The sequence below is a fragment of the Octodon degus genome, unplaced genomic scaffold, assembly GCF_000260255.1.
Source record: "Octodon degus isolate 3935 unplaced genomic scaffold, OctDeg1.0 scaffold00002, whole genome shotgun sequence".
In the NCBI taxonomy this organism is placed as follows: domain Eukaryota; kingdom Metazoa; phylum Chordata; class Mammalia; order Rodentia; family Octodontidae; genus Octodon; species Octodon degus.
Window position 1 is genome coordinate 1,849,024 of NW_004524578.1, and position 13,741 is coordinate 1,862,764.

Sequence of the window (13,741 nt, forward strand, 5' to 3'; positions counted from 1 at the left end):
CTGTCTCATTGCTATATGTTTATCAATAAAACTTTGAAAAGAAAAAAAATGAAAGGCTTGAGGGCGAGCGGGGGTAGCTCAGTATCTGGACCGTTTCCTGTGGACGTTACATGTTTAAAATTATTTTTAAATTTTAAACAATTCCTATTTAATTTTTAAAATAGAAAAGCGTAACTTCTGACGTTGAAATTTCAAATTCTCACTTTCCAAACCATGTGAACATTCTATCCTCTCACCTTTTGCAGACTTCCGGGGGACTGCGCCCTTATACCTTCTCCTTCAGCAAAGATGGGCCACGTCCGCCAGGGACCCCGCGGTGCTGGCCTGCGTGCCTGACCGCCCCTCACCTCCGGAGAGCACGGGCGACTGACAAGTAAGTGTGCCCAAGGCAGCGCCAGCCAGCCACGGTGCCATCAGCGTCTCTATCCACGAGTGTGCCTGAGCCGGGGAAATGAGGGCCGTGCCCCTGTGACAAAGGTGGTTCTGCCTGCCACAGTCCCCTGAGATCAAACTAACGACTGTATTTCACACCGCAGTAGAATTTCAGTTTAGTCGGGGGGGCGGGGGGGTGGGGGTGGGATTGAACTCAGGACCTTGCACTTGCCTGGCAGGTGCTTGTGCTGCTGAGCTAAACCCCCGCCCTTAGAACTGGCGAGGAGCACAACCCTAGTAATTAACAAGTGATTTTACACTAATGAAGTTTACTTTGTAACTCTGTCACAACTATGAGTGGTTGTTAAAGTACTGTTAAAGTACAACAATGCAAGCCAAAGAAAAAATCTCTTTTCTCTCTTGTTTCATTTTAAAAAGAAAAAAAAAAAAACAAACAATAAAAACAGATACAGAATTTCAAAACAAGAAATAGGAAGTTAATGGTTATTATGCTGCCTATTGTTCTCCTCAAAGTAGTTGCTCAGATTATAAGATATATTCATGCAAAAATTGATCAGACAACACAAGGACAAACCATTCCTTTCAATGAACTAATAGATATTAGTATTATAATTATCTTAGCGATCTTGTATATTTATAATTATATATATATGTTTTCTTTTGGTTAAAAAAAAAAAAGCAATACCATGCCAGCCCTGCGCCCGACCCCCATGGCGCACTGAGCCGCGATTGAGACTGGGCATGGTAGCGCTCACCTGTAATCCCAGTGCTTGGGAGGCTGAAAACAGGAGGATCACTATGAATCCAATCTACATAGTGAGGCCCTGTAGACCTTGTATCCCCTGTACTAAATGCATAAAAAATAAATAAACAAATAAGTAAATATTCTCATTATTTTATTTTAGTTTTTAATGTTTTCCCTTAATGTTTATCCAAAAAATAGTTTATTTCTACTTGACACCCAAGCACCACTTATGTGTCTTGGAACAAACATTTTCATGAGCCTTTCACCTAACTTTTATTAGAAAAAAAAAAACTTCAAATATAGAAAAGTTAAAGGACTCAGATGAAAACACATGCATTCCTTATTCAGACTCACCACTGGCTTCCACACAGAGAGAAGCTATAAATGTGTTTCGACACCAGGCAATGATGCAGGGCTCACGCGTTCAGCTGTTCTGTCAGGAACAGCTCCAAATGAATCTCAGGCGTCGCAACATACCTTGGCATGGATCTTGTTAGAACAGAGCCGTCCTCTAGGAAGCTAGAATACTGTGATTACTTTCAAACTGAGCACTGATACGGAAATATTAGCCACAGATTATCCTATTCAGATACCCTGGCTTGTCCTCAAAATAGTCATCATGGTGCTTTGTCTCTGTCTGGCATTCAGTTAGGTTCCGTGCACCAAAAGTAATTATATCTGTTTCATTCTAAAGCAAAGCCCTCCTTTGTTTGTGTCTTTCATGAGTGTGTGTGTGTGTGTGTGTGTGTGTGTGTGTGTGTGCTGATTAAAGACACTACTTCACTACTTGTGTAGCAAGGACTCTACCACTGAGTAATACCTTCAGCCTTGTTATACGGAGATGGAGATGGAGATGGAGATGGAGATGGAGATGGAGATGGAGATGGAGATGGAGATGGAGATGGAGATGGAGATAGATACTGGGAATCCTCTAACCCAGGACTTCCTATTGCACTACATTCCCAGTTCTTTTCTAATTTCTTTGAGACATAGTCTTGCTCAGTAGCCAAGGCTGCGCTCGTGTCACCACACCCAGCTCCACTAGGCTGATATTTTTAAGCATCTCTCTGTAGGGTGCTCCGTGGTTGGTTTGTCTGACGGTTTCCCCACACTTAGACTTCAGTCAGCTTCTCCTTTGCTAAGCATGCCAGCAGGTGCCTTCATCCCTTGACCTGTTGCCGATGATGCCAAGTTCATCCTCCCAACTCGAGGATTTGTACCAGAGCTTCCCTTCCAAAGCCCATCGAATTAGTAGCTGAGTGGGGGGTAAGCTTTGGGACAGCGTGAGAACTCCCTTCTGCGGCTGATTTGCACATATGGTGTTAGTAACCCTTCATAGTTACGTTGTGATTTTTCACCATCAGTTGATCAGGGCCTCAGGCTTTCTTTCCTTCCTACACTGTCCTTCATCTTTCACATTTTCTGTGGGTGTGAGATCACCCCACAAGGGAGAGTATCCAGACAGACCGGAGGAGGGCTCGGAAATGAGGCTGTCTAGTACGCACACGTGTCTCTTCTCTGGCCTGTGCAGACACAGGTGACCTTCAGCACATACTTCTCCTCCCCAGCCTTCCATGTCCTGAAAATTAGGAGACTACAGGTGACCGTCACCAACCCCAGCATATTTTACTTTTTTTTTTTTTTTTTTTTTTTTTTTTTTTTGAGCCAGGGGGTCAAGTTGCTAAATCGTGACCCTCCTGCCTCAGGCTCCCTGAGTCCTGGGATTCTAGGTGTGTGCTCCCAGGCCCAGATAGAGTCTACACTGAGAAGGTGGCAAAGGAAGCTCAGTCCCGGAGGTGGGAAGCACACATCGGTGAAAAGCAACCTGAAGAAGTCCCTGTGTGCCGCCCTTCTGGTCATTTCTGACCCTCTCGGTGACCTCGACTCCTTCCATTCCCTATGCCCCAGTCTCCCTGGTCTGCAGGCTTTGCAGTCACTGGCAACCAGCTGGAGTTTTTGTTTGAATTATGTTAGATATCTTTCTGTCAGGAACATTTGAAAATGAATTTCAGACATCGTAACCTACTTTGACATGCATCACATTAGAACAGAGCCGCCCTCTGGAAAGCTGGAATACTGTAATTACTTTGTAATACAGACTAAAGTGAGACCTATACAGGCACTCTGGGCATAGAGTGAATCTTCCTTGAGAATGTTTTGAAATTTAACTAAGTTTTAATAAAAACTAATTTTAAACAGCATGTGAACATATAGGTTAGTTTAGAAATTGCTTACAACTATGGACTAGATGGTCTTAAAAAACAGGATCATCCTTGGAGAATATATTCCTACCCTAAATGTGCTTCTTCTGAAAGTTTTATGTGACAAGTTTTCTTCCCCGTAACTGTGAAAAGCAGAACAAGGGCAGATGTCCACACAGAATGTGTGCTGGCATTCACGCTTCCTGCTCGCCTCTCCCTGGGCGCAGCTGGGCAGGATAGCCTTATGCATGCCGTCCGTCCCCTGCCTCCCAAGGTGAGCCACCCCTACTGCCCTGCAGTCACCAGAACTGTTGGGGCTTGTAGGTCGCTTGCTGTGCCCTGGGGAGGAACAGCGGCAGGAATGAGGGAAAGACAGACGAGAGACAAGAGCCGGGTCAGGTGGAGGCCCCTTTACTGGATGGGAAAAGAGGAATGGGCAAAAGCAGTGGCATTTGTTTATACTTTTGCAAAGTTAGCATCAAGGGACACAAGGTTGCCTTAGCGCCTCATGACTGAAATTGTCCAGGCACAATACTTTTCTCAAGACTGAGGCAGCTTATCCACTTTAAACACTGTGGCCTTGTCCTGCTCTCACATATGAACAATTCCCAGCTTCAGTGGCTCCCAACACAGAGCAAAGCATGTGCCCTGCAGACGCAGAAGGCTACAGACCAGGCATCCTGGGAAGCTCCCCTCCACTTTCTGCTCCCTTCTTACCAGCAGCTGCTTATCTTTATGGCCCCGTGAGCCTCTCTTTGGGGACAGCACTGTGCTGTTTCCTTTTTTCAGTTTCATGCATAGCGCAAAAGTTCATGAAATGACTGAAGAGCAGTTCAAAGTCACGTCTCTGGTTTTCCATAAATGTGCTCCACCCTCCTGATGTCACATCATCCCTGGGCTGCCATGCCCTATGTGGCAGCAAGACCTACAACTTGTTCTCACTGAGAAGTGATGGGTTGTCACTTCCAGGGTCAGCTCATGAAGACTCTGACTTCCCTTCTGGTCACCCCCAAACTGCCTCCTCTCATGTGGCCCTTCTGACAAAACAGTTGTCATTCTGTGATCGTCCTGTGCCGACACCCACATGGCAAGGAACCTTGCCTCTTAGTCAGCTGCTGTCCAGAACAGTCCAGCCAGTGGCCACATAAGGAGACTGGAAGAGGACTCTTCCTCAACTGACCTTCAAGCAAGACTTGAGCCCAGCCAACATTTGGACTGTAACTGGGCATGGTGGCACACACCTGTAATACCAGCGCTCTGGGAGGCTGAGGCACCAGGACCCCAATTTTAAACCTGTTCTGGCTATCTAGTAACTTAATGAGACCCTGGATCAAAAATTTTTTTAAAAAAAAGGGCCGGGGAGATGGCTCAGGAGAATAAGTGCTTCCCTGGCAAGCGCAAGGGCCTGAGTTCAATTCCTGGTTCTGGAAAAAAAAAAAAAAAAAAAAATCAAGGGCTGGGGATGTAGCTCAGGGCGAGCCCCTGGGTTCAGTCCCTAGTGTTGGAACCTTGGAAGTGACATGGAGCCAGATACCCAGCTCAGCTGCAGTCTGACACCTGCCTTACATAAACTATGAGATTATAAATATGTGTTGTTGTAAGTCCTGAAATTTGGGGGTAATTTGCTTCACAGTGATAAGTAGCCAGTGCAGCATCCACGAAATTTATTGTATCGATTGCTCTTGAATATGTGCCTCTCGGCAGAGCTCACATTCATCTCTTTCTGGGCCTCTCTCTCCTCTATCTTTTTCTCCTCCCTCTCCCTGTATTATTAATCTTCCTTGCTTGTTTTCTGTTCCATTTCAATTCCCTGTCCCCACAGCTGTGATGTGTCCTTGACATTGATTAGGGAGGCAGAAGTCAGAGGCAGCTTACATGTTGGGACAATGTGCCATTCAAGAAGAAATACTCTATCCTTGGCAAAGGGCAAAGAGCAGTCCTGGCTGGAATCAATTGCTTCAGACTTGCTGAAATGACTTCCTCCAGGCTTCGGCACAGCCTATTTGGTCCTGGGCCAAGGACTAGTGTTTGAGCGAGATTGTTTTAGCCATTCTTTTCTCAAGGGGGTGAGGACAAATAAATTTTCTGCTTAAAAATGCGGTTTCTTGACTTGAATAGTGGATCCCATAAATTTGGGTTTCCTAGTTGTGTTTCCATACAGAATCAACCTTTTAAGAATTTTAAGTTCCTTTACTATGACACAAAAGTTGTCCAAAGCAAATCTTTTGAAGGAATGGAGTGCCAAAAGATTTTGTTATTTTCCAGGTTATTAGCCTGAATACATTCGCAAATGGATGCTCTGATAGTAGCATAAGGAACGATAGCTATGCCCATGCCTTACCAGGCCCTATGCTGCAAGCCAGGGTATGAAAATAGGAAGCGCTGCCCTCGTTTCAAGAATGAGACGGTGGGAATCAGAGTCTTGCATAAATTGTCCCTCGCTTTGTATGAATTCCTTGTGGGGGTTTGTGAAATGATTCTATTGACCAAAAATGAAAATCCAGATGGCTAGAGAAGAAAACTGAATATACCATATTAATTCATAAAGTTTCTGGAATATTATAGAAACCTGGATTGCTCTAAAAAATATCCATCTATCTTGATGTTATCTATTTGAAATGCTGAGACTTATCTGTGATGACAGATGTCTTGAATTTGTTTGGGCAAACTAGCTAGTTCTCCTTGAAGAGATAAGTACTGAATTTTATCAATCACTCATATGTAACCATTCAACTAAGAGTGATCTATTAAAAATCTCCAAAGCTCAAATTCTCTTGTGCTTGTGAAATTTAAAGATTTTCTTTCAAAATGGCAAACAGCCACTTCACCTTCTCCTGTGGTTCTCCTTTACCTTAGTGGCCTGGAACTTTCTAAGTGTAACTGTCCATCCCACTGGAACTTGTACTCAAACTTCCTAGGGGCTGGGGAGATGGCTCAGTGGAATAAATGCTTCCCTGGCAAGTGCAAGGGCCTGAGTTCGATCCCTGGTTCCGCAAAAAAAAAAAAAAAAACTTCCTTAGACACCCTTCTCTGCCCCCCCCCCCCCCCCCCCCCAACAACACGTTCTTGGGGACACTCACACACAGTTGTGTACATGCACCTGCTTACAGGTGGTAACTAAACATGTATACAGGTGATCCAATTAGAGCTTTTATACATGGTATGAGATGTAGTTTGAAGTCAGTTTTTCTTTTATTTTTTAATATAATATCTGTTTGTTCCAGCACCATTTGTTAAAACTCTATCCTTTCTTCATTGGATACCTTTGTACCTTTGTAAAAACTCAATTGTCTGTTTTGTGTTCCTTTGAAACATATTCTTCCAGCAGTTTCACTGTGTTGATCCCAGTATGTTTAAATTCCACCTTAAAGCTGGGTGGTGTGCATCCTTCAACTATCTTCTTTTTCAGCACTTCCTTGGCCAACTTAGTTCTTCTTGTATATAAGTTTAGAATCAGCCTTATTTCTGTCTACAAGAAATCCTCCAAGACGTTGACTGAGATTACATTGCGATGCTAAGTCAGTGAGAGGCTAATTGACTGTCATGACTGTATCACCACTTACAGGCTGGGAAATCCAGTTATGTAGGTCCTATTTGGTCTCTCAGGTCTCAGTTTTGTAAACTTGGAGGTCTAGTTTCTGGAATGTGTCCCTTGTGCTGTTGTTCTCCAAGTCTGTACACATCCTGTTCCCTCTATCTTATGGCACCGTACACTGCCTGTAACCACACACACACACACACACACACACACACACACACACAACACCCAACCCTCTACCTCTTTGCAAAACCCCTCGTCCTGCTGGTGTTTGCAGCACTTCCTTGGAGACCCCGTTATTTTCCCTCCACTCCTATTTAGGGGGTCCCCTTCCCATGTGTTTATCTCCAGCCAGTTGCTTTTACAGCACTGGACACCAGGTGAAGTACCTCTTTTAGTTTACTCAGACCACCGACCTGGGCATGCTTAGAAGGCAGAGCCTACGCCTGAATTGAGCTCTGGTATCCCTGGCACACTCCTTGCAGAAACAAAGACATGAAGGAATAAAGGGAACCTAGCAGCTCTTAAGGCTCCGCGCCATGGCTAGCACTGTGACAGAACAGGGCTAGACAGACTGACAGAGGAGTCGTTTCTAGAAAGCACCCTCAGGGATCCAGCAGGTCTCTTAGCTCCTTTGCTCTCATGCTGAGACAAAATACCCAACACCTAAAGCTAAAGGGAAGAAGCTTTGGTTAGCTCACAGTTTGTAGGTCTGTAGAGGTTTCCAGTCCATAATCAGCTGGCTCTGAGGCAGGTGGGTTGGCAGAGAGGCATCTCAGAGAACAAGTGCAGGGCAGGCAGAAGGCAGCAAAAGCAAGCAAGGAAGGGAGAAGATAAGCCTCCTTCTGTTGAGGACTGGGATTGGGGCAGCGCCAAATCTGTCAGAGGACTGACTTAGTAAGCACACACCAATCCCAGCAGCACACCAATCGCATGCTCCAGATTCAGCCACCGCTGGAATGCCCCACCTATGTCCACATGGGGCTTTTGGGGTGTCCAGACACAAACTGTGGCACCAGGTGTCTCCTGCTGGATGTGACAGTGTGTGTGAGATTCTTTTCCCTCTACAGGAGTTATACCATAGTGTATGAGTATTCTCAAGTGCCTTGGGGAAGGTCGCATGCTGACACCTAGAGTGTGGTGCACATGTTGATGTGCTGCACTTGATCTGGCCATTTTCATGTTGCTAGTATTTTTATATACAACTATGTGGGCTGCACAGAGCATCCTCAGACAGGCTTTTCTGTGCTTATGACCTACGTGTCATCTAGGGGAAAAAGCAAGAGACGGAATTGTAGACCCACAAGATGTGCACATTAGAAAAATTATATGCTGAAAAAGGCCCCCAGTGAACTTCAGTAGTCTGCCAGAATACGCCCACTAACGGTGTTAAAAAGTACCTGTTTGATGTCACTAGGACTTGATGTTTGCAGCCACTTATTCTGCAGGTCCAATGAGAGAGCGAGTAGACATAGTGAATGGCTATCTTGTGTTTCAGTTTTTCTTTTCGTTGTTGCTATGGTTGATTTTCTGTTCATTGTTGATGGGTCATTTGCATTTCCTGTAAATCGCATATTCATATAATTTGCCAACTTTATTGGCCTAGTGTTCATCATGTATTCTGAATGACAATCCCTTGTTTATTATATAACTTACAAAATCTTCTCCCATTTTCTTAATGATCACATTTTTGCTGTATTCTTGTCATTCGTAAGTTTAGTGTCTTTGTTTTTTGCTAGTATCACTTTTATCAAATTTTAATGAAGTTTTGAGTTTTCGTCTTCAGAGAGCTTTCCGCTTTAGTCAACACCAGCTAAATGCGCGGAGAGCGTCACCCCCAGTCCTGGTGCTCTGACTCAACACAGCCTTGTCTCTCGCCTTGTGCTACAGAGCTTGGCTTCACCAGACTGCTTCGCCCCCCTCCCCCCATCAAGGGCCCACCGAGCCCCGGCCCCTCCTCCCCCAGCGAGCATATGATGCATCAGAGAAGGGCGGGGCCCCCGGGGCATTTGGAGCCGGCCTGGAAATGACCCCCATCGCTTCCACATCACCTTCCACCAGCCTGAAACTTATTCTCAGGGTCACATCCACGTGCAGGAGACATCAGGAAGTATAATGTGGGCCTGCACAGGAAGGGGGTGTGGCCCACATCACCCAGGGTCTCTAAACTGCCTCCTGTGTCCCAGCCACAGACACGCTCACCTATACTTTACCTTCTGAGGTTCGATAGTTTTATTTCTTATTTAATAGATGATGATAGCTAAGAAACAGTTTTATTTCAGTTTAATTCATGTGGAATTTGTTGGTCAGAGATGTGATAGAAGGAATCCAATATTACGTTTTCCAAATGGATTACTGTCTTATTTTATAGTATAGTCTTTCCGCATGGGACTCCCATCAGGTTGGGATTTCCCACATGTATTGTCCTAGCAGACTGCAGTGCTGTCAGCCTCAGGCGACAAGAGAGTTGACCAGCAAGGGCTTTGTTAAAGACGTATATTTTTTTTCTCAATAGTCTAGAGTTGGTGCTGACACTGAGGTAGCTGTTCAGTGATGCCAAGCAGTACTTTGAAATTCTTTCATCATTCTCCTTGTGGTCACAGACAAGTACAGCTTTTTCTGTCACATCACTTCCAGGTGAGGCAGATGTATGAGGATGCTTTTCTGGAATGGTATGTCCATTTCACTTATTAGGAAAGCAAAATGTTTGCCCAAGGGACATTGTCCCTTGCAGTTTAGGGATTCATGGAAGGAGAAGGCCCAAGCACAGGGATGCTTTGGACTGTAAGGAAAATCAATAGAGCAGAGATCTGAGTCGTCTTGGCTCATGTTTCATTTCTAATCCTGACTTGCCACATGGGGCTGAAGAGGTGACAGCCATGAACAAAGGCTGGTATCAGGTAAAGAGGGATGGAATGGGGCATGGGTAGGAGAGTGGGGACACGTGCTGTGCTCATGGACCAAGCAGCCTCCCTCTAGGCCTGTCACCTGCTGCCCTGTGGTGCTGTCCCACTGCTCTACTCAGGCAACTTTTGTGGATGCTGCGTGCAAGGACAGATTGCCCCATCCACTTCATTCTTTGTCAGTGCCCACTTCAGCGGCACATACACACTTTGTTCTTCACCAAAATTGTCTTGGGGGCTGGAGAGATAGCTCAGCGGACTAAAGTGCCTGCTTAGGCAAGCGCAGGGACTGTGGTTCAATCTCTGGCACCACATGCCATGCCAGCCCCACCCTCAGGGCAGGCTGAGCCAGCTAGAGTCCAGGCATGGTGGCACATGCCTGTAATCCCAGCACTGGGGAGGCTGAAAACAGGAGGATCACCATGTGTCTGAACTGCATAGTGAGGCCCTGCAACAACCAAATACATTAAAAAAAATTGTCTTGAAATATATTGCTTAAATCTTAGAGATCGTTTTCCACAGAAAAATTATGTGGAGATTATACTCAGTGCATTATAAATAAGAGAAGAATTAGCACCTTTAAAATGCAGTCTTCCTATCCATTCACCTAAGTTCCCTTTTTATCCCTCAATGAAGATTTATTGTTTTCTGCAAAAGAACAAAATAAAGATGTCTCTTATTTGTGTGTTTCCCCAAATTGATAGGTAAGATATTCTTTTGGTGTTGGCTAGTACAAAGTGAATCTTTTTATTTTTAAAATGCTCCACTAGCTAATGTTAATATACAGGAAAAGGTACTGAGTTTTGTCTTTTGATCATGTTCCTGCCATTTGAATTTTTCAGGTGTCCTAAGAGTGATGTTCTTATTCTGAAATCTGATAAAGATCATTCCAAAGTTTTCGTTATGAGGACTAATCATTCACATAAGCTTAAGCTCTGTACACTTCAGCAAGTAAAGAGAGATTCTTTTCTTTTTGGTTTGTCCAAATCATTAGGAAAACCAGATGTGAACTTTGGCATCTTTTGAGATGACCATATGGTTTTTCTTCATACATTTGGTAAAGAAATCTACGGGCACTAGAACTGTGTGTGGCTGTTAGTAACAGAGAATAGAAATAACAGGAGATGTAGCAAGAGGGGCATTTCTTTCTCTCACCTGAGTCCAGAGTGAAGCATCCTGGGGATGACTGGGGCATCTCTTGGGCTCCCGCACACCTCACCTTCGCTGCCTCAGTCACCCTTGCTACCAAGGACCTGAGGTGAGACTGCTGCCCCACACCCAGGACTTCCTTTGTACTGTTACATAATTTTCTGGAGTTTAGATGTGTTTGCTCATCTTCCATTTTAAGTTTTACATCTACTTATAAATGACATTCACCTTGTATTTTCCTCTGCTGCTTTTCTAATGTTGGCCTCGAAATCATTCTACTTTCATCTACCAGTTACATATATGCTCAAACATTTGGCCTAATTGACTTGAACAAATAGGTATTTATATTTTTTAAAAAATGGAAGTCTAAAGGTGGGGTAAGGCTGGTGCAGATGTTTAAGGATACTATCAGGGGTGGAGCTCCCGATGGGTGTGGGGTTTGTCCCCTTCTTTTGTACTTCACTGTCCCAGAAGGGAAGGGTGCTTGCAGGTGCCACTTGCTTTCTTAGGACCAGAAGAGGGTGCGCTGTACACGAGAGAGTACTGTCACGTCCAGCCATTCCCTGAGCGGATAGATGAATGCTTTCTTGTAAGCCAGACCCACAACTCAGTTTAAAAGATGCACACATCAGAAGAAAAAAACTGAATGAAGAGAATGAATTTGATGCTGCAAGTCATCTAGAAAGGAAGTATAGCTTTTTGGTAATGTACTTGTCTAGCAAGTATAAAGCCAGGACATCAATCCCTAGCACTGAAAAAAAAAAAAGTGTTCTTAAAAAGAGAAAGGTAAAGGAAGGTGAAGAAAGACAAAAGAAGAAGAAGAAGAAGAAGGAAAAAAAAAAACAAAAAAAAACCTTCTTTGTACCTTCAGCTTGATTTTCTTCCAGGCAGAGGAAACTGTTCTTTCTTGAATTCTGATCAATCTATTATTGCCATATTTATTGTAATTATGTTTGTGTTTATGTCTACCCATCAGAGTGGAGTAGTTTCTAATATTTGTTCCCTTTGTTCATTCATCCAGTGTACTTATTTAGCATGTAGTATACTATAACTCATGACGATAATAAAAGTCAAATATGAGCCCTGACCTCCAGGGAAACCCTCCCCGAGATAGGATGGGCATGCAGATCAGTTCTCCTGGGGCTCCTTCGCTTGTCGCAATGACAGCAGGAGGCTGGGAGAAGACCTAGATCCAGGAGGCATTTTTTTTTTTTTTTTTTTTGCTGTTGTAGGAAAGGTGTCTTTACCAAGATAAGAACTGAATAAAATGAAATAAATAGTGGAACTCTGATCATGATTGGTGAGTTGTTTGGATCTTTCAGGTTCTTGTTGAGAAGACATTGATCTGATTCAGACACATATTTAATGCCAGTGTAGCAGCTAGATTTGTACACCTGGAAAAATACGAGCCTAAATCTCATACAGCAAGGACGCCCTGCGCATGTGCAGAGCTGGGAGTCTTAACGTGGTGCAGGGAGATGTTGCTGCGGATGTTCAGGATGGAGCAGCATGCCTGGCCCCAGAGAGTCGGTCCTTGCAGTGTTCGGACATGCTGGAGTTGCACGGTCGTGGTTCTCTGCGAGTCACAGCGGGGCTCTTGTGTCTCAGAGCCTTACAGAATTCATGTCCATGTTCTAGTCTTCTTCCCATTTTGTGATTGCTCGTCCTTGTGGACGCATGAGGTCTGTTACTCTGTATGAGCTCACAGCAGGAAGTGGCATTGAAAGAGCAATCCTTAACCCTTAGGCCTGTGATCCCAGGCCTGCGAAGGTAGCTGTACACAAAGTACACAGTGCCTGCTCAGAGTACAAGACACGGGCATGAAAGCTGTCCAAATGAACTAGTACGAACTTTTCAGTGAACTAAGGAAAACAAGTAGTAATCTACCTTAACATCTTGTACTTCTTCTTCCCTTCACTTCTTCTTTCTCTCACCCAGGTTTCTCTTTCCTTTTGAACACTTTCTTCCCATTTCACAATATCTATTATACATTTTGGACCCTCGTTCAGCTTCTTACTCCAAGGAGACAACACGATGTTTACACGTGTGTCTGGTTCATTTCCCTTATGAATATTGTCTCAAGTTGCATCCATTTACCTACAAAAGTTTCTTTATGGCTGAGTAATAATCCATGGATAAAAAGACCAAATATTTTTTATTCAGTCTTTGGTTGATGAGCATTTGAGTTGTTTCCAGGATTTAGCTATTAAAACATTGTGCTAGGGCCACAGGGATAGCTCAGAGGCGTAAGTGCCTGTCTGGCAAGCATAAGGACCCAAGTTCAATCCCCAGCCCCACTTGCCTGTGGTCTTGGCTCCAGATGCCTGGGAGCACCATCTTGGCCCCACATGCTGGTGCCTTCCATGTGACCCCAGAACGGAGCATGGTGGCACACACCTATAATCCCAGCACTCAGGAGGTTGAGGCAGGAGGATCTCTTTGAGTTTGAGACCAGCCTGGAGGCTACAAAAGTGAGCACAAGGCCAAACCAATCTGCATAATGAGACCTTGTCTCAAAAATATAAATAAATAAAAATAAAACATTGTGCTGCTGTAAACAGTGGTGCACGTGTATCACTGTGGTGTGATCATTTTTAATTCTTCCAGGAAAATACCAAGAAGGGGAGTAGCTGTGTGGAATGGGAACTCTAATCCTAGGGGTTTTTTTAGGACTCTCCACACTGATTTCCACAGTGGTTGTACAGTCTACACTCCCACCTACAGTGAAGAAAAGTTCGTTTTCCTCATGGCCTCCTTATTATTGGTTTATTTCTTGATGATAGCCATTCTTTCTGGGACAAAATGGAATCTC

General features: G+C 44.3%; 1 protein-coding gene across 1 annotated transcript in view; it reads left to right on the top strand.

The window, feature by feature from the left end:
* The first annotated feature begins 247 nt into the window (after positions 1–247).
* Otud7a (OTU deubiquitinase 7A) overlaps positions 248–13,741 on the top strand; it is a 153,104-nt gene continuing 139,610 nt past the window's right edge. Inside the window, exon 1 of the mRNA XM_004623441.2 lies at positions 248–373. The gene's annotated coding sequence lies outside the window, so the exon portion shown is untranslated. The remainder of the gene's footprint in view (positions 374–13,741) is intronic.